At 44.2% G+C, this 25,866-nt stretch overlaps 1 protein-coding gene across 23 annotated transcripts in view; it reads right to left on the bottom strand.

Moving 5' to 3' along the window:
* Positions 1 to 25,866, bottom strand: part of LOC133155156 (receptor-type tyrosine-protein phosphatase delta-like) — a 195,112-nt gene that overhangs the window by 68,101 nt on the left and 101,145 nt on the right. For all 23 annotated transcript variants that reach the window (XM_061280227.1, XM_061280372.1, XM_061280246.1 and 20 more), the window contains exon 9: positions 22,908 to 22,945. The gene's annotated coding sequence lies outside the window, so the exon portion shown is untranslated. The remainder of the gene's footprint in view (positions 1 to 22,907; positions 22,946 to 25,866) is intronic.

Genomic DNA, 25,866 nt, shown 5'->3' with positions numbered 1-25,866 from the left:
TTGAATGGCAACAACAATTAGAGCAGAATGATAACTCCAGATAGTTTCCCAATGACCCAACGTGTCCCACTTTCAGCACACCAGCGTACGAGGGATCACCGGGGACGTTGGCTTGTCTTGATTGCATTGCTAGCTAAAAGACCGGTGGCGGCGCTTTCTCCAGGGGGCTGGCGGCTGGGTAGACACCAGCTGCTATCTGAGAGAGATAAACTGTCCGACCCTTGGGGGGGGGGGACATACAGCCACCTCGGTCCGGAATGCTGAAGATGCTTATGGCTGGAATGCCATAAAAATACCCCCCAGAGATACGGCAGGGGGCATTCTAGGGTTTCGGCTCAATCGTCGGTGCGAAGCTAGCATCTTTGAAGGGACAAACTCATTGTACTCTGACAAGGAGCGATCTAAGTCTCTGAAGAAGTTTCACTCGTATAGCATGTTGGTCACACTTCCTATGCAGAAATCAATCCCCTAGCATCGATGCCAAGAATTGCCCATGAAATCTCCCTTTGACTGATTATTCCATAATTTATGAGGCCTTAGCTTTGCAAATAATTCATCCTCTTGACTGTGCTTATGCAATCTGTCACATCAACATGACCACGTTTTAACCCCCCCCCCCCCCCCTTCCAAACTGGAATAGACGGGAACACGCTGATTGTTCCGCTGCCTTTTTATTGTTCTTTCTTCCGCAGTGATGGTACGACAGCAGCTCTGGCACGCTGAATAAAAAGGCTAATTCGGTAGCTTCTGTGGTTCTGGCAGCCTCTATGGATGCAAAGCCAACAAACGGGATGCCTAATGGTAAAGTCCTCTCCGGCCCCATTCGGCCCCGTTGACATCACCGAAAGGACAACGGAAAGGGGGGTGGGGGGGTCTCGGGAGGAGTGGCCTCAGCACGCTGCAGAATGGAAGTTCATCTTTATGTAATTATCTCGGGGGCCGTTACGCCGAGCCGGATAGCCGAGTGTTTATTGCGGCCCGGTCGCCATTCACTTTACGAGCATCCTCTCGCGCACACCCATGCGGATGATTAACATTCACACGGCGACGCACACAAAACCCATATGAGGCCCAAGTGCCATAACAGCCCAATGAAATATATTCAGATTAGAAAGGTGTCGCATTACTCTCCAGTCAGATGATAAATACCCGGTTAGCGCCGTCATTAATCTTGTACGCCCCCTTAGTCATTTTTGGCCTGCTTGGGGGAGCAGTGCGGTGAACGAATGTTGCGTCGCAGCTTTCTTTGTGGCACCAGGTCAAGCGAGTTTGACCCGGCGCTTCTCGTTCTTGTCCGGTCTTTGTTAGCGCAACATTCGATCGCTAAAAGCGTTATTGATGTTTATGCTAGCTCTCCAGCTTCTCGAGGAATCTGGAAAGCTTTCTTTGTGGCACGAGCTCAAGCTCGTTCTTGTCCGGAATTTGTTAGCGCAACATTCGATCGCTAAAAGCGTTATTGATGTTTATGCTAGCTCTCCAGCTTCCTGAGGAATCTGAAAAATGACCCTGGGAAAAAAAGATTCACGAGGTGTTTTGCTGATTGATTGAATGCCCACTGTTGACGACTCGGCTATTTTTGTCCGATGAGATTACGGTGATAAAGTCGGTCTCCCGTCGATGCGCGGCGGGACGACAACTGGGTAGGTTTCATCCTTTCCAAGGACCTCTGAGCTTTACCTTGTGTGGCAGATCTATCGTTTTTCATTGCAAGGTGTCTGATTAGCTCTAAAGGGGGTCATAAAAAGTGGATGCCATTGTTTGGGACAACGCTTGTTAAACCGGGGCGATGAAAAACGACCCCGTGCATGCCTTGGAATATAAAATGATAGAAGGTATAATCAAGCAGACATTCCAGGGCCAAATTGTCACGCTCACACAGTTATCTTGTGTTGAGCCAATTGTGATACCACAGTTTTATGGAATCTCTCAGTCGCCCCCGATTGCTCCGCGCTCCATAAAATGCCGGCGAGTGGATCGGGGCTTCTATAATGATGGCCCGGGACAGGAATAAACTTGTTTTACTGCCGCAAACAGAATGATGTGACCTGGAAAGGTTGTATTTTTTGCCGGGATAATGACTATATTTTAGAGTCAGGCCTCGGTGTGAACTTTAATTACTTGTCTGGGGCCACTGAGCTACACTGGTCTCGAGTACTTAGTAATAAAGTCCATATTGGTAGCCTGTTTATTAAACCCAATGTAAGATCATCTTTGCAAACAACACCTCACCTCTCTTTGGACTTATTCAGTGCATGTGCCAATGTAGTACTCTCGGAAAACTTATAATCGCTGTAGCAATCACGACTCACGAATATGCAAATATCAGACAGAACGCGGTACATCAGGAATCCTGAGCGTAAAAGCAATTCATCGGTAAATCCGCGGCGTATCTTGAGTCGTGCAAGTATTGCCGCCCCCTCCCACCCTCCGTATTTGTGAGATCCCAACTTGTCACAGTAAATGTCATCACAACCAATATTGGCAAGGACTCAAAGTGGTAATGAAAGATAAATCTAATATAATACAGTTTGAAATCTCTGGACGCCACCGGCTCTCTTGTAAAGCACTTCTCGGCAGGGCCGAGAAGCTTTTGTGTGATGTTGGGGGAAATAAAAAGGAAGTAGAAGAGGAGGATTTGTAGAAAGGCGTGCCCGCTGACTCTCGTATTATCCCGCCGTACGTCCCTGATCATTTTCAGTCGACGTGTCTCGCTGTGCCTGTTGCCGGTCATTTTGACATGAGGCCACAGGCATGCAGACTAACAGCTGGGAAAATCTGTGCCCTGCTGTACTGGCCATGCACTCCTCCTCACGCCACCCACTCTTTCTTCCCCTCGTCGGCCTAGCGGGGTCGATGCGCCGGCGGCTAATAAAAGCGGCGGCTCTTGACTGCGAACAGCTGGGGCCCTGTGATCCTTCTCCGCCGAGCTTTTTTTTGACACTGGGCGCCGAGAGAATTGGGATAAATTTGCAGGAGCAAAACGACAAGCGTCGAGCGGTGAAACAGATGAATCAGTGGCTCTTCACAGTGGCTTAACCAGCAAATCGATACAAAGTGTTTGAGATCTAAACACGGGAGGATTCCAACTCTGTAGTTCATTTGTTCCGATCATGTGACGTGAGCGCTGAGATCGCGAGGGACTGGTGTGCGTTTCTACAAAACATTCAAGAAATAAATTTAAGCCTTGAGAGGTTGTTGTTTTTCAAGGTTTGGCCTTGGTACTAGCAAATTCTTTTGGTCGATTCCATTGCCTTCGACTTTGTGGGAAAAGCTTGGGGAAGGCCCTTGACTGTTCCAAAGTGTGGTCCGCAAAAGTATGGGTGGAGTCTGCTGTGGACAAAGTGGACTGGCACTCACTGAACATTGACGTAAAACACCAGATTCCCACAGACACCCGCTGATATCTTGTGGAGAGTCTTCCCCGAAGCGTGGAAACAAGCAATCCCTAAAAATAAAGTCCCGAAGAACCTTCATTACCTCCGACACGTAATTCTTTGATTGAGACATGCTAAGAAATGTTCATTTCCTTGACATGGGTAAAAATTTAAACGCGTTCCCACTTCCACAAAACTAGTTTTACAAACGATGACCCGTACAATGATTGTAAAACCAAGTTTTGTACCCAACCGTGATTTCTGGTGTACCGTTACACCGTCACAAAATTCTATTGGTCTTATGGGGACGCTTTAGAAGATCCACAAGCGCAAAGGCTGTTGGGAATGGATATCCCAGGCTTGGTGCTGATTCCAAACGCAGAGCGGGGGGTGGTTGCTGAGAATATGCCAGACCAAAATAGCTGCGCAAATGACCCCGTCATGCCTGACCTACACTCTCTTATCATACTGTTGGAAATCGTTTATTATTGTGCGTGTGTGTGTGTTGTACAAAGAACCCAGATGCTCCCAGCTGGCTATTGCCCAGTGAGGCTAAAACACCTAATTAGCCTGCACATTCACGTGCAACATCCCAACCGCTGCCCCCTTCCGAAGCAGTCTTGTTTTTTCATAGATGCAACATATGTCCCCAAATTCATGTATTATACAGACCGCACATGCTACAGGAACAACTCCACGAGGGAGGCCGCGGGTGGGCATGGCATAAAACAAAGCAATGCGGCAAATGGAACCAAATTGTTGATTTGGATCTGAGTGGTGACTCAGTAGTTAAAAGACAACGTGGGAGTGGATCTTCGACAAATTGCTGGAAACCGTTTACTGAGGCTTTTCTAAGAAGCATAGCAGAAAAGCCAAAGAAAAAAACGGAACAAATGACATCTGAGGAAGGACGCCGTAATGCGTGGCGATACGCGGGCCAAGGCTGAAACAGAGTAAAAGATAAAGGTCACACTTGTCCGTATAAGGGGAGGGGGGGTGAATGGCGTAGACAGATGTCAACAGCGATAAGCATCTGGCGTGACGAGCTCCAACTCAGCTATCGCTTACTACTCGGAGCCTGGGGACCGTGCGCTGCCAAGACGGCGCTCACGCCTCTCTGTGACGATCAGTGCCTCCGGAGGTTGTGCAAAATGGCCGCCGCCTTGCCAGCACATTATAACGCGTCACTGACTTGGCTTTTTTTTTTTTCTCTTCCCTCAAAGGAAGTGCCATCTGTGAGTGACAGCGGGACCTCGGCCATTTATTTCGAAGGCAGTAAACAAACGGGCTTCTTTGAGAAGGTGTTGCCATTATGTTAGCCGTCACGAGCGATATGAAACGGCGTGATGTATATCATTTAGCCATCTCCATTTATCTCAAGGAATCTCTCATCTAAGCATCACTCGAGGGAGAATAATAAATCCTTATTTTCGCATTTGATAGCCGGTCGGACACAAATCCAATACCCAGGAGAGTGCTCGGTCCTGCTTTAAGCATAGCTGCTCACCAGATCAAAAAAATAGAAGATCGATAGCAAGCCATTTACTATCATACTCGGTGCTCATTGATGATCTGTCAAGCCATTTGTTTCGGAGTCTGAACGACAGTCTGAACGACAGAGCGAAAAATCTTTTTCCAAAGAACTTTCCCTGCATCCAAAACAAATAATGGCTAACTTAGTAAATAGCAAATCAATAGAGTGTGCTTTATTGAGCTCACATGCTTGACTCGATTCTGGCACCTGGCCCATTTTCCGCTCTGTTCGCTCTGCTTTGTGTCAAAATGGCAAAAACACACAGACTTGATGTGGTCTTGGATGTTTCTTTGGGACACCGAGAGGCTCAGCTCAACGGGATCATATGTTTCCAGACAACCCAAACACTAGACCGATTCAACGGATGTCTATTCAGAAGCTCGGATTGGAATAGAAGCATCCGGCACCCTCCGACAGTGCGTCAATGGGCCAGCGGTTTCCCCAGAAGGTTGGCAGTCCCACGTCCGCCCGGGTTCCACCCCGCTGTTTGACTCAAAGAGTCTGAGTCAAATCACCGCAAAAATAACTTTGGAACCAAAATCCTCATGACTGAATCCTGCTGAGACACAGCTTGTCTTTGGTAAACAACGTCCTACCTTTGTACTCTTGACACTGACTTGAAAAAAAGAGGACCAGACGTGTAATATTTGGAGTCGTGCTTTGATTCAGGGGGTAGAAATATACTCTCAATTTGTCCGCCATGGCTGCAACGGCTGTTCCGAGTTGGCCTTGATATTGCAGGTCACATAAAAATGCAGGGGAGCGAAACAAGAAATTCAGTACTTGCAAGTCCCCAGTCCGGGGGATCTGCCTCTAGCGCCAAATCAGCTGGTCAACATTTTGTATTTGTTCAAACAGCAGACTTTAATCCACCTGGATCAAACTGATATCTCGAACAGTGCCCTGTGGCTCACTGTTTTTTGAGTGTGCAGACTTCCGGGAAGTTCCTGCCAGCTCCAGTCGCAAATCCTGAGATTTAAGACCCCGTACCCTTAACAGGACCCGATCAAGAATCGGTTGCAGCGTTTAAGAACCGTGCTAGTAGGCCACAACCCCCGTGTGTCGCTTGCAACCCGTCGTGGAAAGGGTATTGATTCCCTATAAACTCATTAAGATCTAAGAGGAGTTCCTTCTTTGCTGTCAAAGCAAGAGGCGGGCAGTCGGAGTGCTTTGACCTTTTGAACTCACTTTTGCAGGTCACTTGAACCATTGAATGGAGTACAATTGCTGGAGAGAACATCTTGACTGAGAGATCTTTGCATATCGGGAAGAAGCTAAGTTTTGTTGTATTGTAATATAAGCAAATAGTACTTGAGTTCATCGCTCGTTCGGTAAACACTATTTGGAGTTGGATTTCTTTCGTCGTAATTTCCTCCAAGTTGGCGGACATGTCTATGATTACCTGTCAAGGCAATGACCCGTTTTTGCACCCGCCACTTTTGAGCCTATACAGACGGACAAGACTTGCGTTATCGCAGCATTAATAAGATGGCCCAACGGCAGGCGTTATCGTTCTCCAAACGTCGCGGTGGCCGGCGGGTAAAATTGGGCTGAAACGTGTCAGCGTGCGGTTAATCGAAAATAATGGCCGGCAATTTATAGATGCCGTCCTGGCTGGTACTGGATGTACTGATGCGGGAGATGGAATTTTAATGTGTGTGTTCCATCACTTGGGGAGTAGATAATTCGGGCAGTAGCCAAACAGCACATGAATCCAAGGAGGTTATCATATGGCACTAATACTGAACAACATGGGAGAAATTTAAAAAACATGTTGCATTGTTTGGCAGCTATCTGATTTTCACCAGTGGCTACGGAAATAATGAAATACAGAGGTAGGATCTCATGAGGGATGGAAATGAAGGCCACCTTCTGTGTTGGTAAGGCCCAAGGGGTCTAGGGTATGGGAGGGGCAGAGTTAGGGGAAGGGGGGAGATGTATGTCTTTTAATCCCTATCCCCTCAAACTGATCTCCCTGGGTGTTAAACAGTTGAAATAGTTCCACATGGTCCAGATGCTTAACAGTCCCTCGGTGCTTTGTGGGGCTGATTAAAGACCGACGGCACATTCAAACACACACACACACACACGCACACACACACACACAAATATATCGCTGCCTCTCCTATGCCAATTCAACTGAAAGTTATGTGGACATGTCTACTTCTTAGATTTATGTGAAGGGCTACTAGATTCATATTTAATATGCAGTTAATGGTGATTTTATTTTCAAAATAATTCCCGGGAATTAATTATGACTCAGCGACTGGTTTGGTACGTAACATGTAAGAAAACATTGTTTTCCAAAGTAAAAGCAGATGGAAACATTTTAGGTTAAACAGCAGCTTTAAATGATGACTCAGTTTTAGTTGTTGATTAATTGTTGCACTAAATCCCAGCGCTGGGTTAAAAGTAGCGGATTCACCACCAAAAAGTAGCGAGCACGTTCATCACTGCTTGTATTTTATTGTAATTTAAAAAATTCTATTTAAAATCCAATCTCGAAGCACTGAGTAAAACATTTTATCCAGTTTTTTTTTTGGAACCGCATACTGCACGAACGGACAAAGTCTGTTTTCAGGAATTGGACCCTTACTTGTCTTAATTGCATTCCATCAGCCAAAGAGGGTAAAAAAAAAAAAAAACTTCCATATTGCATGGCAAGCAGCATAAATCCATTTGTGCACCGATATGTTGAGGAAATATGATTGAATGATTGATTGACCTGCTAATGACCTGAATTAGCAACCGATGCTCCAAATCATCCACGGTAGCCACGAGCTAGCTTGAGATTGCTGGATGGAGCAGGTAAAGTCAAGGTCGAGATCTCCGAGAACGAGCTAAGCGGCTAGATTTGACTCATCAGCTATGCTAAGAGCTTCTGATCTTCTGTAAATTAAAATATAGAAATTACAGAGCGGCTCTGACTCACGTTCGTCGTTTCTGTTAAGCATTTTAATAGACTCCATCATTAAGCTCAGACTGTATTGTTGGCGTCCTCGGCTCGGAGCGCAAACACCCAATAACCTCCTTAAGGGTTTTAAGAGGGCCAAATCAGCTGCCATGCAATTTTCTTTTCAGGCGCTCGCTTGCCTTTCACTTCCTGACGTCAGCGGCGCTAATGAAGACGGCGTCGCTCGGCGTCGTTACCGGGTTCCGCACAGCCGCTCTAAAGATTTTATTTCGGCGCTTCCCCCAGCTTGCTTTATTTCACGACGCCTTAATGAGAGTCGTTTGGAATAATAGGCTCCCATTGAACGGTGGCATCTGCATCCAGCTTTAAACGAGTGAACTAATTTCCAAAGATAATCGCTTCTCCCGCCGAGTTACTTTTTGGCGGAGATGCAGTCGATTTTTTTTACGCAACAAATTTAACGATGTCAGAAATTACCTTGACGGAAACTGGAACATTTGTTTTAAATTGTGGGATAAGCTATCAGACTCATAGCTGTAAAATAATAATGACCACATTGCTGTTAAAATAATTTCAGGGGTTTTGACCAAAAATTGGATTTATTGCGCGATAACAATTCGGCTAGTTTCATGGTGATCAGAGTAGACCCACAAAATTTCTTTTGTTCGACTGCTACCAAATCTGAACCACAATGGACAATGGCAAATAGCAAAGTTTTTTTTTTCCGCACAGCTTGTATGGTGTCAAATGGCAGCAAATCGTCATCAAATAGGAATCCAACAAGTTGAAATTTCAGCCCCTAAAACCAATTCCTGTAGGAACATGAATTTTTGCTGAGCACGTCTCTCATGAAGACCCACAAAAAAAGCCTAAAGAAGCCATGTCTGAAAGCCATTTTGTTTTGAAGCCACCATTTTAGGCTTACTATTTTGGCCAAATCGATTTTGCTTCAAAATACAAAACCCGTAAACCAGATTTTGTCATTTGAATATGATGACTTTCCCAATAACCGTAAATTAACACAATTTTAATCATAGAACGCTTTTAGATACTTTCAATTCAGATTTCACGTAAATACTCGATTCTTCTGATTCGAGATCAAAACTCCACCAACATTAAAACACGCAACCCTCCTTCATCTGTGCCTACAGGAGGCTTGCCATCAGCTCCATTAGCATCGCAAATAATCAGCCAAACTTTCATCCACACTTTGACTAATTGCTTGAAATATTCACACACAAAAAAAACCTACAAACAGAAAAAAAAAAAAAGAGAGAGAAATGCCTGGGTAATGATGCCTGCTGGGATTTCGACCGTCTTTTGGCTCTGATGGGTGTGTGTGTGTGTTATGAATGACGACAGAGTAGCTGTGGTGTCATGCGGCCGCTACAGATGGCAGATATGAGAAGAATAAAGGACGGGACAGGAAGAAATGCACAAACAACGTAAACACAAACATTAGCTTGAGCGTAATGCGGGATTTTGGAGGTTAATTCCCCGCGCTGGCATTACGGATGTTGGCAGCGAGGCAACAACATGGCCGACAGCTTAGCTCGTCACAATGGACGGTCAGGAGGGTTTTCCAAATGACTGCGGAGGCTTTTTAAGATGGGATGAGATGACGGGAGGGAAAAGTCAAACTCAACATTGAGTGTGTGTCGTACACAACTTTGGAGAATTGCTCACGCGGAAAACCAGGCCGCAATGACAAAGCTTGAGGCACGTTTACGGCATAATCCATCATACTTTGCATATATTTTAAAATAAACCGAGGCAATTGACTCATTTCGGTGTTGACATGTTTCGAACTGTAAATGCCATTGCCGTCAATTTTTAAAAAAAGATCGTATTCCTTCCCAACTTGCACGTGACGCCTGTCCGCCCACATTCCCGATGTCAGTCGGCAACTTTATCCACAAGTCAGTTGTTGCCTCAGGCCTCGGCACAACTTTAGCGACCTCGCGTTCCAAATCCCACGTACAGACTCTCCCTTTAGTCGGACGTGCCGGTGTCCGGTTACCATGGCACTCGCGGAATGTGTCTTCGAGATCGGCGCTTAAGGGGAAGAATTGCAAAGACAAGACAGCGCGGTAGGAAAGTCCGTACGGAATACCGTTGAACCGAGGCCAACTGTACGTTTACGTTCCATGACCTCACAAGATATTTCGGCATGAGGTTTAACGAGGCGCAACCCAAGTGCGCGTCTAAAAAAAACGAGGCGCTATCTTTAACCATCAGCTAAAGGAATGCGAGGCTCCCAATATAGTTCAGCGCAAAAAGCTAAATAATTGAAATAGAGTGTCCTTTGGAAATGACACACTGGCACACTATAAATTCGGTGGGCGTTGGGTCGGGCACTAAATGGAAACCGCTGTTGTCCCGGCGTGATGCAACCCGATGAAACGTCTTCTAAAATATAAGCGAAGCAGGAGAAAGCAAATTGGCCCAATATCGCAGGCGTTCCTGCTTAAAAGGCATTTTCGACTCAATACAGAGGAGTGATTCGTTTCCCGATTCCAGGTCTTGGGAAGTTTCAACAGTGCCAGCCACATTAACGTCTATTAGCTGCTCATTTCTTTCCCACGCAGAAAGGGCTCCTGGAGTACCTCCCGGGAGGGGGGGGGGGGGGGGGTCAACCTCGGGCTTGCCAAATACATACATGAAATTCCAGGGAGCAGACTTTGGCCCCCCCAACCAAGCCAGAGTCGAAATAACTAATGAGCAACAAAGCCTTCGAGACCTGTTTGGATGAATTCAGGCCCTCGACTGCATTATACAGAAAATGAAATGAGCCGAGTTCCGGTTTCAAGGTAGACAGGACCGCTGGACCAGAACGATATTGAGTATGTTGTGATTTCCGATTAGATTTAGATTCTTTGGGTTGTTTTGATTCAACGTTGATTTGAATGTTTTCATAGTAATTCTACCCTGTTGACATTTTTTAGTTTGATAGCTTGAAAATATGTGGTATGTAACCTCGCAGGTATGTACGTATCGATTTTTCAGCACTTTGGGGAGAAATTTTTAGGTTTAACTATTATTATTGTTTTTTTTTATGGGTACTCGTCTGTTCTAATTCCTTTTGAATAGCAAATTTGCACACGTTCCTGTCCAAAATCCAAATTCCTGTCCCCTTTTTGTCTCGCAAAAGTATAACAGCCAAGTGTCCCGATACTTTCGCCCACATAGTGTTCTGTTGGGTGAGTAGCGGCTTTAGGTCAGAAAGAGAGGTGACCGCAGCCATTTTCCAGCTCCTTTCTCCTCAACCCTTCCCAGCACAGCCACCGCCACATGCCCGTTTCCAAATGGCAGTTATTATACCGGACACAAAAAGTCATTTTAGTTCCGCCTGGCTTCTTCAAAGCAGCGCTCTATAATTGCAGATTGAGTGGAGGGGGGAACATGCTTGGCTTACATCGACTCCTGACAGTGCGCCAATGCAGGAATGCAAAATTAGAGCAGCAAACGAAGAAGAATGGGGAACAATTTACAATACGTCGTTTTGAATTCCGCCGAGTTTATTTTGTAACCATTTCGCAAGCGGCCGCGGGCATACAATGCGCCGAAAATCGAGCGGAGGACTCAACTTGGCAGTTTTTGTAGAACTGTATGGAGCTCATTTGAGTAGCATTAGCTTGTAGCATTAGCTTGTAGCATTGCATCATCAAAGCTGGAGATCTTCATTATGTGCACCTTCTGTCAGACTTTCAAAGTACAGAAGGTGCTCTGGGGTTTCATTTGCCATTCCTTAGATTATTATATAAGAGACACAAGCACAGTGACAAAGTGGGAGGAGATTTGGTAAGATGCGGGGAAGCAAGATGATGATTTAACGTGGTCCAACAAGCTTGACAGACAGCTGAGGTGATTTTGTTTGGGCGCAAAGATGATTCCTCCAACCCCAGGGCGACTTGAGAGGAAAAATGAATAAATGTGAAAAAGCTAGCATGCTAGCGTTCCCTGATAACTAATGTGTCATTCCTTGGTTTCTTTCGAGCTAGCCAGAATTGAAGATCGTTCTGCGGCGCTCAGTGATATCGGGCCATACAAGTTTGGGTGAATGAGTTTGATGCGGACGAATTTTGCTGACCCCAAACTGACATGAAGCGATTTAAAAAAAAAAATAAATAATGGCACTTCGGAATTGTAAATGTATTCAAGAACATTGAAGAAGAAATTATATCGAATAAGCGGACAAAATAAAAAACTGTCACAATTTCCGTGTTTTTTTTTTGTTTGTTTTTTGGTGATTCCAGTCTAATGAACAGCATGTATATAAAGTTTTAACACATTGCCTGAAATAATCAAATTAATTATATAAATTATTAAAAACACAGACCTGATGTTACAAAAGCCTACAAAAAATATACAATTAAAATTATGCCTAATAAAATAAAATAAAACGAAATATAATGAAGAAAAATTATGTTTAAAATAACGACACCCATTGTCACAAAACATCTCAATATTTCCTCAAAAGAAAGATGATAAAAATCATTGCAGTCTAGTCAAAATCATGCATCGCCAATGTTATCGTTATACACTAAAAACGCAAGTGCATACATAAAATAAAACGGACCGCAATTCAATACAAATTAAGCAAGCCTGATATCAGCAATTGTGTTTTTAAAGAAAAATAGACATACACGTTTTCTATTGGGCAGTTTATGAGGTCAGCCCAAGGTTGAGGTTCTTCCCCACCAAACTCATCCAAGCGCTCCTTCTTTAAGGACTTCACTTTCTGCACTGGGCTGCACAAAAGTGCTCCTCATCCAAGTCTTGAATGATTCATGAATTTGTTTTTCCGTGACTAACGACAACAAATCACGTGCCTTACCGACGTGACAAAAATGTTGGCGGTTAGCAGGATCACGTCCCCTCCCGAAACCGCTGCATCGTCTGCGGGCTTAACATATAAACCACGTGTGGCGGCAGATTTAAAAAACAGAACATCTGAAAGACATAAAACCTCGTTCCAACATTCCTGCTTCATTTTCTCCAGACACCATATGAGCTCACCAGCTCTTCAAAACACTTTTCTTTCCTTTTTTTGGAGTGGGGGGTTGTTGGGGGGTCGCGTCGTACAATTTTTTGGGCTTAAACACAAACGTCTAAGAAGTGCCCCCTAGTGGCCCCGAAAGTGCACAGCTCACTTTCGGCTCGGGACCGCTGCCACTAAAGTCAATTTGAAATGATGACAAACCTAAAATAGCACGCTAAGAATAACGCATACATCTCAGGAGAATTGCCAAGTTGTCAAAAATAGTCGTTAAGAGTTGGCATTTGACCTCCAGCTACGAGCTGCGCTCGATAACATTAAACATTTGGGGACTTCAACGCGCGGCTTTTTATAAGACATTTTTAAAAGCAGTTTGAAAGGATCGTTTTCGATTTCTAAGAGCGCACTTGCGACTTGCACTCAAAGTTCACCTTTAAATACGTGACCATGAACTTGTAAATGATTCATTTCGGATTATCGAAAGGTCAATAAACACAAATGGGATTGCGTAGATAGCGTCAACAAGAAAAACGATCTCACAAATTTACAAGTGGAATATATGACATTGTTTCCTTTTGGATACTTTTGGAGAAATTAAAAAAAAAAAAAAAGGCAGCAATGAAAATTGCAAGCGGGGTACTATGAGGAAAAAAACGGGGTGCCCCTAAATGCATCAGCGGGCCAGTCAGTCAAAGCATGTTTTGCGGGTGACAGCTGAGCGCACCTGAAATCACTGCGGCAGCGCAGCTGTCTCGCACACACGCACCCACAGACACACACGCGCAAGCACTCTTCTTACCTTATCAGCATTTTTGCAATCACTTTCAAACTCGTCTTGTACGTCTTCAGCAAACAGTTTTTTGTTGTTATTGTTTTTTTCTTATGCTTTTAAAATCCAGCAACGACAGTCCAGTAGGAGACACAACAACAACAACGTGCGGGAAGCGTGGAAAGAAAACCCAAATCCGCTATTCTTCCTCCTCCTCCTCCTCCTCTTCGTCTCGTGTTATTTAGAGTGGGAATAATCTCGGGGTTTGTGGGTTCCGTCTATGTCCCGCTCTCCATTGGCGTGAACGTGGCGAGACTGTGGCTTGCGAAAGTACTGCTTGCACGTCACGCTGCCTCCCTCTCCAGCTCTCCCTCCCTCCCTCTCTCTCTCTTGCTCTCACTGTGGAGTGATATGGAGGTGTGTGTGCATGCGTGAAAATAGACTCATGATGCCCCCCCCCCTCTCCCATAGGAATGCACTCTTCTAAAGCCCCATTTTGTTCCTTGGTAAAAGAATGCGACGGGATATGAGGAGCACACAGAGTAAATGGACAAAAGAAGAAGATGAAGAGAATTCTGTTCAATGGTGCAAAGTTTGTCACTTTTCAAAGTGCATTTCATCCTAACTTCCCTCCTGCAGCCAATAGGGGGCGGCAGCTATGAAAGCTACAAAGATGGTGGGAGTGGGGAGCACCTGCATCGTGTAATGAGATTGTTAATAGAGGATACAGTAAAACCTATACCACTGAGTCCAAAATAGCTGGTAATCAAATACCTGTCGCTAAAAAATAATAATAATTGCCAATATTAGCCCAAAATGAGATCCAAAAATCATAAAATCATTTTAAATTTCTTACTATTTCATCATTAAAATTAAGATCATTTGATTTTGTGGGGGGAAAAAAAATTCCAAAGACTCCATAACTTCCTCTAACAATCAACATATTAAGTCTCTTAGTTGAAACATGATACTTCCTTGGCACCAATTAATACTTTTATAGGATTGGCGCCATCTTGTGGCATCAGAACACAAAATAAAAAAAATCCCAGTGAAAACCTGAGGATAGGTTTCACATAAAAGCAATTACGTGAATTCTGAACAGGTGATTTCGCTCTAGTAATGTTAAATAAAAAAAATCCTACCCTTGCACTCAAGTGAAACTGGCTTCAGGGGGTGAATGTGGCTTGAACTTAGTTGAAATAAAGTTCTCCGAGTTGTGCAAACACCACTTCCTGGAGCTATTGTGAGTTTTGAGAACTTGCTGGACTGCAGATATACCTCATAATGCAAACCTATTAAGCTTGGTTATGAGTCATTGTGTACTTTTGAGACCCACTAGGGATAATACACTAAATTGTAGTCTGTGTGAGTGCAGGGCTGGGGCATGGGTCAACGAAAAAACAAACGTGTTGGAATGAATTTGGACAAAGCTGGAAAGTTGTTGAAAAAGAATGCCACCAAGTCACAATGACGAGTTTGAGGGGTCAAGACAAAGCAAAAGTCAAGAATTAAAGAAGCAGAAACAAAAAAAATGGCGACGTCAGGGATAGATTGTCAGAACTGTTGTCAGCCGGCGAACACCCGACCCTCCCCCTCCCCCGCCACACGCGCAATCGTGATCAAGTAAACCTGCCATCGTAAAATTAATTTCTCTATCGAGCCAGACTCGCTCTGCCTCGCGATAACAATCGTTCCTAAATGGATAAATCTAATCCCGCAATGTCGAGACCGCGGCTGGAGATTGACTTGTTTATGGCTGTGAGCCAAGCAAGTCAAGAGCAGGCGGAAAACAGTGCAGGGTCCTGAACAGCGAGAGGATGTCTCAGCTGGCGCCAAAATAATAATGATAAAAATAAAATTAAAAAAACAGCACAACTCTGCGGTCCTTGGCTGAGACAAATTCTCATCTCGGAATCTGTCAAAGGTGATGGACGGCTGAGCACGCGGGCTCACTTTCTGGCGCAATTAAAGCTTCGCCATAATTTGAGGTCTCGAGAGTCGTAGCACTGAAGAGAATGTGCCATTTTATGATGGAAGTGATTGTAAAGATGGATTAGTGTTATTATGTACGTGATAGCCAAGAGGTGGTTTACGGTTTGGCCCCGTGCCAGTTGGCTTTACTATCTGATCATAACTCACTAAAATTCCCTCTCTTGGGGTGAAGGATCATTTGAGATTGCTGGATATAAAAAGCGACAATAAGAAAAGCGTACTTGTAGAAAACGGCTTCGAATTAAAACAACATTTTTCGGGAGCTGCGACTGTAAAGGCGGGGTCGATTAGCATGCGTAGCTAATAGCATTAAGTATACACCATCAAATGACAACCAGTGTGTTTTCCCAAAACAGACTTCATATCATTCCATCTTCATCATTTGCCGGGCATTTACGAGACCCGTCCACGCTGCCCGACCAAACCCCCCCCTCCCTGCGGGCGATTCATCACGGGCCGTTGTTTGCGGCGGCGCCTCCATTTTACAGTTCAGTGTTCATGAAAAGGAGCTTGCGCCACTGCCGCTATCTGTCAAGCGTTGCCCGCCAATGCACACACGCCGCTTTCTCTCGTTCGGGCCAGTGGTCTTCCACCGCCCACCCCACTCCCATACCACCTCCGCCCCTCGCAACTGACATTTTCACAAGTGCACCTTCATCAATTTTGCCCTTCGACGCCATCGGTGAAGGTAGGGAGATGTTGACTCGATGGCCGAGTGCTGACAAGGCTATCTTAAATTCAAATTTATGGTGTGAAAAAGTTCTCCCACTTCTCCTCCTGCGCAATTTCGATTTGGGGTTTTGAGCTGCAACTTGAAGTTGGGGTCAAGCGTGCTGAGATCGACTTGGTGGTTCGCAGTTACTCTATTCCAGTTGCTGAAAAATAGGGGGGGGCGTGGTATATGGGTTGGAATCATGTTTGGCGTTACTGCTAGAGGTGTAAATATTAATCGATTAATCAACAACAAATCGATGAACAAATTAATTGCAATCAAGTAATAGTTTAGAACCATAGTTTAACTAAAGACTGCACCAAAATAATTTATTAGCAAACATCAGCTCGGACTTTGGTAAACAATTTCCTCGTGTGATATTGCTTAACTGTTGTTTGGTCGTTTTTCTTTATTAAATCTCACTAATTAATAACAACTAAAAATAATTGGTTAATAAACAGTGATTGGATGATTATTTTTAAATAGATCTTCATTCAAATTAAGATTGTATTTTATTAATTGATTAATCGATGGAATAATTAAATAATAATAATAATAAATAATAATAATATTTAAAAAATAATAATATATGTATATGTGTAATACAATATTATATATAATAATACTATCTATCATAATAATAATTGAAAGAACTATTTGATAGCGGCGGTTAGTTAGGTACCAATATTTAATTATTTATTATAATATTTGGGTCGAAAGTTGTGTTATTGTTCGTAGTTAGGAGTAGTTCCCACTCAATTTGAACTTCAGTGCCAGAATCAAGCGATCATTGTTCAGATTTAAGGACGGAGCGCTGGATTTAATTTCTGATTTATTAATATCTAGATTAAGAGCTTTTGTTTGTTGCTTCCCACTTTCTAATTAAAATGGAGATATCAACTGAATCCATCAGGAAGCGAGCGGGTAACTGACTAAAGAATTTGAATGACGTGTTTGCGAAAACAAGGTGCCTCGTTCGCCAGCTCTGAGGTTTATGGGATGGCTCCCAGCTGTCACTCTAGTGTTGTGAATCTGCGGTGCCGTAATATCTTAATTGTTTCAAATTAAATGCTCGTAAAAGCGGCAAAGGCAAATTAGTTTGCTCCCCCTTTCCACCTCCCCCACTTTCCGGCGAATCTAAAGCAGCCCCTCGACTTGCATTTGCGCGGGAGGCAGTTGGAAACGGTGGAACGGCTCCCGCGCGACTTAGCCGGTGTGGAATTAGCTTTTATGGTTTGTTAGCAATCAACCAATCAAAGCGCGAGAGGGTCTCTCATTCTTTCTTTTTCCGTTACCAGTCTTGCTTTGTGTATCTCGACAAGTGGAACTATCCCGTGAGGTTTCGTACGCTAAGTTGTCCATCTCCTTCACAGCACCACTGAGTTCAGGTGCACCCCCCCCTTTGCAGATGTGGAGAATAATCACAAAGCCCCCGTTTATTCTCCCCCTCTGTTTGAACACATCTCGGCTCTTTTAAACACAATTCTCAGTCTGAATGGAGATCAGCATTTCCATTTAGCCACGGTTAACTTGACACCCTCCACTCCACTCCCGCTCGGCAAAAGAGCATCTCCGAATGAAGCCCCCACCAGGCGACTCAAGAAGGCAATTATGCGGCATTACATGTTGCAAAGTGGTTCCGCGGCAGGGGCGGCCGCGGCGATTATCGTCAAAATAAAACCCTGACTGTGGAGGGACGACTCCACTTGGAAGCCTCCAGAAGCGCCATTGTCGCCCGGCTCCGTATTGGAAATATGTCCTTAAACTAGGACCTCCATAAGTTATTGCACAGGTGTCAAACTCAAGGCCTGGGGGCCAGATACGGCCCGCCACATCATTTTACGTGGCCCGCAAAGACAAATTGTGGATCAAATTCGTGTGTCATTCCTAGAATTGCAAATTGTCTTCACTTTTAATAATATATATATATATTTTTTTAAATATTTGACCGGTTTTTACTCGTCTGATTTGAAAACGAGTTATTTGTCAGTTTGTTTTGTAGCTTTTACTGTATATAATGAGGTGCTCATACATTTATTTGGGTTGACACTCATCATGGCCCTCCGAAAGAAGCTATGACTACATTGCGGCCCGCGAAAAAAAATTGTTTGACACCCCTGTGTTATTCTGTTTATTTCAATTGAATCTACGATTTGGTCTTAAGCTATCGCACAAAGAAAAGATAACGCTGACTAGACAAAGGCTTTAATTAGCCAGTACAAAAATTTCTAAACTGCAAAAAGAAAGCAATGAACACCTAGCATTTTATCTTTGTGACGCGGCAATGCCTGAAATGTCGCTAACTAAAACAAAATGATGGCGTTGACTGAACATGAATAACACACTTCGAATTTCCCTAAAATGGCAGCGAATCAATTCCATATTTGTGGCCTTGTCACTGTGTGCACATCTAATGGCCGGGGTGTAATCCACCGGCTAATCTCCTGACAGCCCGCGTGACACGGCATTAGTTTTGTGTCACCGCTCGCCGCGCTGCGCCATGCGACTCAACTCGACATGTTTTGCGGGTCACAAAAAGAGTGCCTTGCTCTTCCATCACGGCAAATCTGTTGGTAAAATTATGTCGAGGCGTGTGGTCGGCCATATTTGCGAAGTCCGTTAGCAAACATTGGATTTGCTATCGTTTGGGACCAAATTAGATGTATGTAGCTAGCTAGCGCCTCGTGGCTTAATCACGTGTTTGCATTTTCAGATTACATGGAAACAATTTAATTGGCTTGTGAAGTTAATTACTGCCCCCTACTGGGGAGGAATTCTATTGATCACAATTTTCGACTTGCTGTTTCATTTTGATTAGAAAGCAAATTGAATTTAATTTGGCATATGTTCATTCTCTAAGAACTGAAATCATGTTATTGGGTCAATTAGACTTATTAGCAGGAAAAAACACCAATCATACTTTTAAGTTGTTTTCAGTCTATTACTAATGATTGCAATCAATATTTATAGATCTCACATACAGAATATCTGAGGTGAGCTTTCTTTCTGTTTCTTTTACGTGCAGATTTGAGAACTCAACCACTGTTTGGCATTATAGTTGAGCATGCCAAAGGTCTTTTGTCCGCCATGGTCGAGCTTTGCCTTCACCTCGAGATGCGTAGAAATGCATCAAGCTTCCCGCCGCTCGAGGGGAAGTTGCAGGAGAGATTGCTTGAAACGCCGATAACCCGGCCGAGGTTTTGGGCCGAGCTGTAGCAAGTCGACTTTAAGACGACTTTTAATTACTGGCCTTTTGAAAAGGGGATCAAGGCAAGAGGAGAAAGACTGCATGCTTTGGAAGGAGATTTAGCCTGCGATGGGGCAACTGATAAGATTCATTTTCTTAAAAAAAAATCAGGTATCGTGTTGAGAACTAGAGGAGAGCACGGTGGGTGGATTAAGATAACAATCGAGTCGAGAGCAAAGCTTGCGGTGGACATTTTAAGAGACCTTAGTCACCAAAGTCCAGAACGGGCGACTATGGTTGCTTTAGGACTGAATCAGCCATCAGACAGAAACCAACGGAAAACTCCGTCACGTCGTCACATGGTGACGAAGACATTGTTGACGACCCCCCCGGGAGCGATTATTACCGAGCTTCATGTCATGAAAGCAGGAGCGCTTGCCAAAATACTGTCAGTGGCAGAGAGCCTTGACGGCTCGTCCAGCTGTGGCCTCGTCGCCTTCTTCTTTCCAGTTGCTGGGAAGAGAATAAGACAGACTCTTCTCACGTCATCCAGTGACAAGCGACAGGGTCGCGTTTGTCCTCTTGTTGTACTAATGACGTGTCGTCGCCGGTGGAGCGTCGGAAATACTCTACTGAATATAATGGTCGCTCCCCCCCTAAATTAATTGTAAGAATCATATATTATATTACGTATTATATATAATTTATTTTATATAACTTATATATAATTTATTTTATATAACTTGTAATATATACTAGGTATAATATATAACTCATAAAAAATATATATAGTATGAATATATATTACATTTTATTAGAGAATATTTAATTATCCTTTATTTATTGGCTAATGTACAATTAGCTTTTATTTATTTATTTATTTATTTATTTATTTATTTATTTATTTATTTATTTATTTATTTATTTATTTATTTATTGTTTGTTTGTTTGTTTGTTTGTTTGTGTGTTTGTTTGTGTGTTTGTTTGCTAATATACAACTAGCTTTTTATTGATGTTTCATTTTAAGTACGTTTAGGAAGTTTGGGTCCCGGAAAAGAACCGTGTATTCTTCACTATTTTATGTCTTATTCAGCAAAATTAAACTCTGTGCAATTTGGTGCAACGAAAGGATTCGATATTTGATTCTCAGCATACTCAGAAATCTAAAAAATTGCTGTGTTGTTCAGTAGGTAAATTAACTCGAGCAGGAGTCAGTTAAATTGCCATTTGTGCGCAATATGGAACATCAAAACAAAGCCAACTCGTGTTGCATGGAGCAAATAGCACAAAATCTATCTGCTTGTAGACCTGACTGCTTTCCTGCATTAGAATTCAGATTACAAAACAACGTGGACATACCCCGGGCGTGTTCGCTCCGAGTGTTGGCTGGCAAGCCCTTCCAATTAAAACAGAAATTGGACGTATTGTAAATAAAACGCAATATTCCAAATACTTTTTTTTACAGTGATAGCCCGACCGACACCCGCCTAACCCTGAAAGAAAAAGTTCAGGGTTCGGTCCTAGAGCTTTTTCCTCTTGTTTCCCTCACGCTAACTATGCGTGACGCCTGAACAGAAGCACGGGAGCTGTGCTGCCGAGGTGCCATGTGGTGAGACTGAAGTTCCCCCGAAGAACGGCTCCGGGCGCACACCTGAGCCCCATCATGCCGAGCGCACGCAGTCAACTTGACGTGAGCCGACAGTAGCCACCATTAGCCATTCCCAGGCTTAAATGAGCATACAGGTGAGCACAGGCACGTGTGTGTGACGGGGGGGTTGGGGGAAAAAAAAAAAAAAACTGGGCTGTGCAGCAAAGATTGGCAGCAACAGAGGAAACGGCAGAGCCGGTCAACGAGAGATAGCGGAGAGTGGCGGCTGGAAAAGGAGGAAGCGCGGCAAAGGCCACAATTTTCTCCTCACGTAGGCGACCAATCCTCAAAGACACTTTCATCCACCCTCAGGTTGCTGCAACAATTCTTTTTTTTTTAGAGTCACATAGCAACAATTGACTCCAGCCAAGACCAGTGGTGAGCAAAATAATCCATTTAAGACTTTATGACCAGTTGGTCAATCACAACATATCATAAAAGGCTCCAGACATGGTGGTTGTCTAAGGTCAATGATCAAAACTACTGTATTTTCTGCACTATAAGGCGCACCACATTATAAGGCGCACCTTCAATGAATGGCCCATTTGAAAACTTTGTCCATACATAAGGCGCACCGGATGGTAAGGCGCACCTTCAATGAATGGCCCATTTTAAAACTTTGTCCATATATACGATATATACATTTGGCCTGCGGGCCGGACTTTGGACACGCCTGCTGTAGTGGCTCAATATCGGTCCATATATAAGGCGCACTGTCGGCTTTTGAGAAAATTGGAGGTTTTTAGGTGCGCCTTATACTGCGGAAAATACGGTATATTTTATTCCATATTTTGTAACTTTCAACTTTCTTTGCAACAACAATGAAGTGAGTGACTTTAAAAAAATGAAAGCACGGCTGACTAACACACTACGTCATGTCCAAGGCCTTGCCCTAATTTTTCCCTCACTGTTACGAACTCAAATCCACGACGTTAGCCACAAATGGGCATTTAAATGAACATTACAACAAATACAGACATGAGTCGCTAGCGATAGCATATCGTAGCAATCCCCAGACAGTGTATAAATGTGGATTGAATTTCACTGAAGCAGAGGGAAACAGACAGGCTGAGAAATAGCAGTCTGTTTGCATTCACCGCCTTTTTGTTTTGGTGTTACCGGGCGGAAAACGTCGCTCCACTGATTTGATGGTTCATCTCGGAAACTGTCAAAAAACACTCGCAGCCATCGCAAAAGTTTGGACCTTTCTCAGCATTGCAAATATTCTTTGTCTTTACATGTAAACCACATAAAAGAATAGTGCCGCTATTATTTTCTTGTGAGACCATTTAGTAGGATTTTCTGTACTAAAACTAATATAAGATTCAATTGACTGCAAATGTATCAGAGAAAAAAATATAACAATTCAATCAACGCCATTACTAAACTTTTTAACAATATTTATACGTCACAAACCACACTCTATTTTGATACATAAAGTACACCGGTATACTAAAACGATACTGTTATCATTAACATGGTTTAGTTGAACATTTTGGTGCTTAGCTATACTGTCAAGTGTTTATATTTGTTTAATTCATATATTAAATTTTAAGTGTGAGTTGTATTTCGTACCAGTATTTAGTACTATGCAAGCCAAGTCCATAGAGCTTCAAGGCAAACAAATCTAGGGGAACATTAGCATCTCAACATCCCTACATTTTCCTACATTTGCATGGGTGCAGTTGGCCAGGTGAGTGTGAATCCAAAGTTGTGCAACTCCTACCACGGGCGCAGCTTTCGATTGTGTCAGCACACTAAGAAAAAACAGTGCTTACCTTTCAGCACTCAGGCAGACTTTCCAGGAGTTCACAAGCTGCGGGATGACAACAAAAGGCCATTAACATCGGCAATAACAGCATGTTTGGGCATTGCGAAAGCATCGTAATCACAGTTATACGGTGTAAAGGGCAAACATTTATTATGCGCTGATTACACTCGACAGGGTCGTGGGCTGAAACGTTCTTCAACCAATAACTCGAAGTAGGTCCTTAGTCCCTTTTCTAGGGTGCCAGTGAAAAGGTTAAAGATTGAGCGTCGGGGAGGTTAGCACATCACCGTTCAAGGTCTTTAGATGAATGCCAAGTTCTCTTTCAAAAGCATCGAGAGAGAATTAATCATGTGATTGATGGCCGGCATCTCTTCCACGCACCGCTTCCCTTGTTTTCCAGGTGGGAGATAAAAATTCATGCTTAGCAATGGTCGCCAGCGCAATTGATTCTGGCAGGCGGCGCGGTGCGAGGGGGCTAAGCATCTGAATAGCTGCCGTCAAAAAGATGAGGGGGGGGGGGGGAGTGTATTTATTCCTACTTCATATGCAAGCCGTATCGCGGAATTGCTGAGACGACGGTTGTACAGCGTTGCTGCCTTTTCACATAATCGCTAGCGACTCTTGTCACTGGCTTACGGGTGCCACGTCTTATCAACGTACGCAACGAACGCTCGCCGCCATTTGCTCGGACGTGACAAATCCTTTACAATTCCAAAATCATCGCCTTGTAATTACCGCCGACTGGAAATAGGTCTGCGAGTCGAGTCGTCGGCTTATCTGCGCGACGTGACATTTCCCAATCTGATTTTTCACCGTGCGTTGCAAAGGGGGGAGAGCAGAAGTTAATTGGTAGGCCCTATTGGTCTGATCCACAACAACTGTATCCTGGTTGGTCAAGGAGCAGCGTAAATGATTAACGACTGCGCCGTACTTATCAGCGGGTCATAAGGGAGGCACCTGTCTGTGGTTCTACTGCCCTACATAGATTTATGGCTCATAAACGGCCTTGAATAAAGCCACTGCTACCCCGTGGGACTAATAGCGTGGAGTTTAGGAGGATTACGCAAAGCCAATTTAGCAACTCGGTAGGTACAACGGGTAATAACTTGTTGAATCCGAGCATGGAGCCGATTGCGGAAGAGAAAACTGTTGCTGTTTGTTAACACGGTGAGACATATGCAAGGAGGCGACGATCGATGAAGGTGTTTTATTCGAGTTGGTTGGCCATTCTGGCACTCTTACTTTGTTTGAGAAGTTTAACAGCTTTTAGATTGACAGCGAAATTAAATCCCCAAAGGGAGAGAACCGAGATTCTGAAAACGTCGTCTGACGCTAGTGTGGCCATGTTAGCTAGCGAGAAGGAATCGGTCACAATGCCGAGATGCTGTTAGGGTCGCGCCCCACAGGTTCAAACTGATAGCATGGTTCATTTGTCGGTATCTGGTGCGGTGGATTGAATGTGGAGGAATGCTGGGAAATCCAAAATGATGTGCTGCCTTCCTTCCAATTCCCATTGCAATACAATCTGAGTATTTGCCTTAATTTGATCCAGATTAGAGAGATGTCTTTTTGGGGTCAAAGTCCCTTACCTCGCCCCTTTGGAAATTCTCTATAAATTGCCCCTTCTGACAGCCAGCCGTCAACCCGGGAGCAATTTAAAAAGCCTGCCAGTCCACAGGGCTGCCTATCAGCCGAGCTGCCACAACGCAGACAGGAACTCCACCGCCAGCAAACACGGAATGTCAGCTAGCTCCCCCAAAATTCCAACGGCTGAAGGGGCCAAAGAAACGTTCTCAAAGATGCGTTAGGGGAATGACAGAACATATTAGTGAGTGTTGTGTCACAAAAGTCTTTTTTTTTCTTCTGGTCACCACCTCAAATACTGAGACAAGGAGCCGCCACGTCGTCCCGTCGTGCCTGAAGCGGCTCCCCAGACGGAACTCGACTAAACGCGCACGCTGCTCGAAACGATCAAGCGTCAACAGTCCGGGTTGGAGGATTGGCAGCTTGCTGCCGCGTACTTCTCTCTGCCATATGTCATTGTCAGAAATATTTGCCGGGATGCAGGAGAGGAAATCAATCCCCCCCCCCCCTGGTTTCCGCACGTCACAAAAACAAAGTCGCACCGGCGGTGATGCTAGGCAGATCGGCGCCAACGGAACAACTGGCTGCCGATGACGGACCAGATGGTCCCCGGCGTCTAATCGGCATTTAGCGGCGAGGAAGAACAGTCGATGCCTTGTTCTTCCTGTCTCAATTAGCAGCCGCCAGTGATGGATGGAAAATCTGACCCGTCAAAGACGCATTTTTCTTAAAAAATCCAACATATGTCGTCATCACATCGTTTGACAGTTGCTACTTTACTAAATTGGCACGAAGGCTCTTTTGCACGACTGCTTCTGGGCAGCCGACATGTGCTACGGAGCCTCGCCGTTCGCCTTTCAGTTTGTGTCGTCGCAGCAGCAGCGGCGGCGGTATGTTTGCCAACAGCCACGAGAGCAAATGGAACAAAAGCTCCAGTTGGCCGGGTCACACTGTGATTTACCTCAGGGCTCTCGGCATGTTTTGCATGGACTGGGGTGGGTAATTTTGGTCTCCATTAGCGAGAGAGAAAGAGAGACGAGGGAGGTAGACGGAGAAATTTTTTTTTTGCCCGAGGTGAGCTGGCATTAGGGGGACAGGCCCCCCCCCCCTATCCCATTCAGCCAGGAACGTTAATGGAATTGAAGTGGGTCATCTTGAGTTAAATTGAAGCCGCTGCCAATGGAAAGAGGCTTTGAAGCAACAACCATTTAGCATTTGCTGTAACGCTATGTGGCAACCTCAGAGTGGACCATCGGTCTTGCAAAGCTTACGACAACATTTGCTGAACATCATTTATTTTCAGAGGGGATAATTTAAAATGAAAAAATAATTTAAAGCATTTTTTTGATTTTTTTCAAATTTGCCATGTTTTTTTTTCTAAA

This window comes from Syngnathus typhle, linkage group LG1, assembly GCF_033458585.1.
Source record: "Syngnathus typhle isolate RoL2023-S1 ecotype Sweden linkage group LG1, RoL_Styp_1.0, whole genome shotgun sequence".
Taxonomy (NCBI): domain Eukaryota; kingdom Metazoa; phylum Chordata; class Actinopteri; order Syngnathiformes; family Syngnathidae; genus Syngnathus; species Syngnathus typhle.
This window is presented reverse-complemented; position numbering and strand designations above follow the sequence as displayed.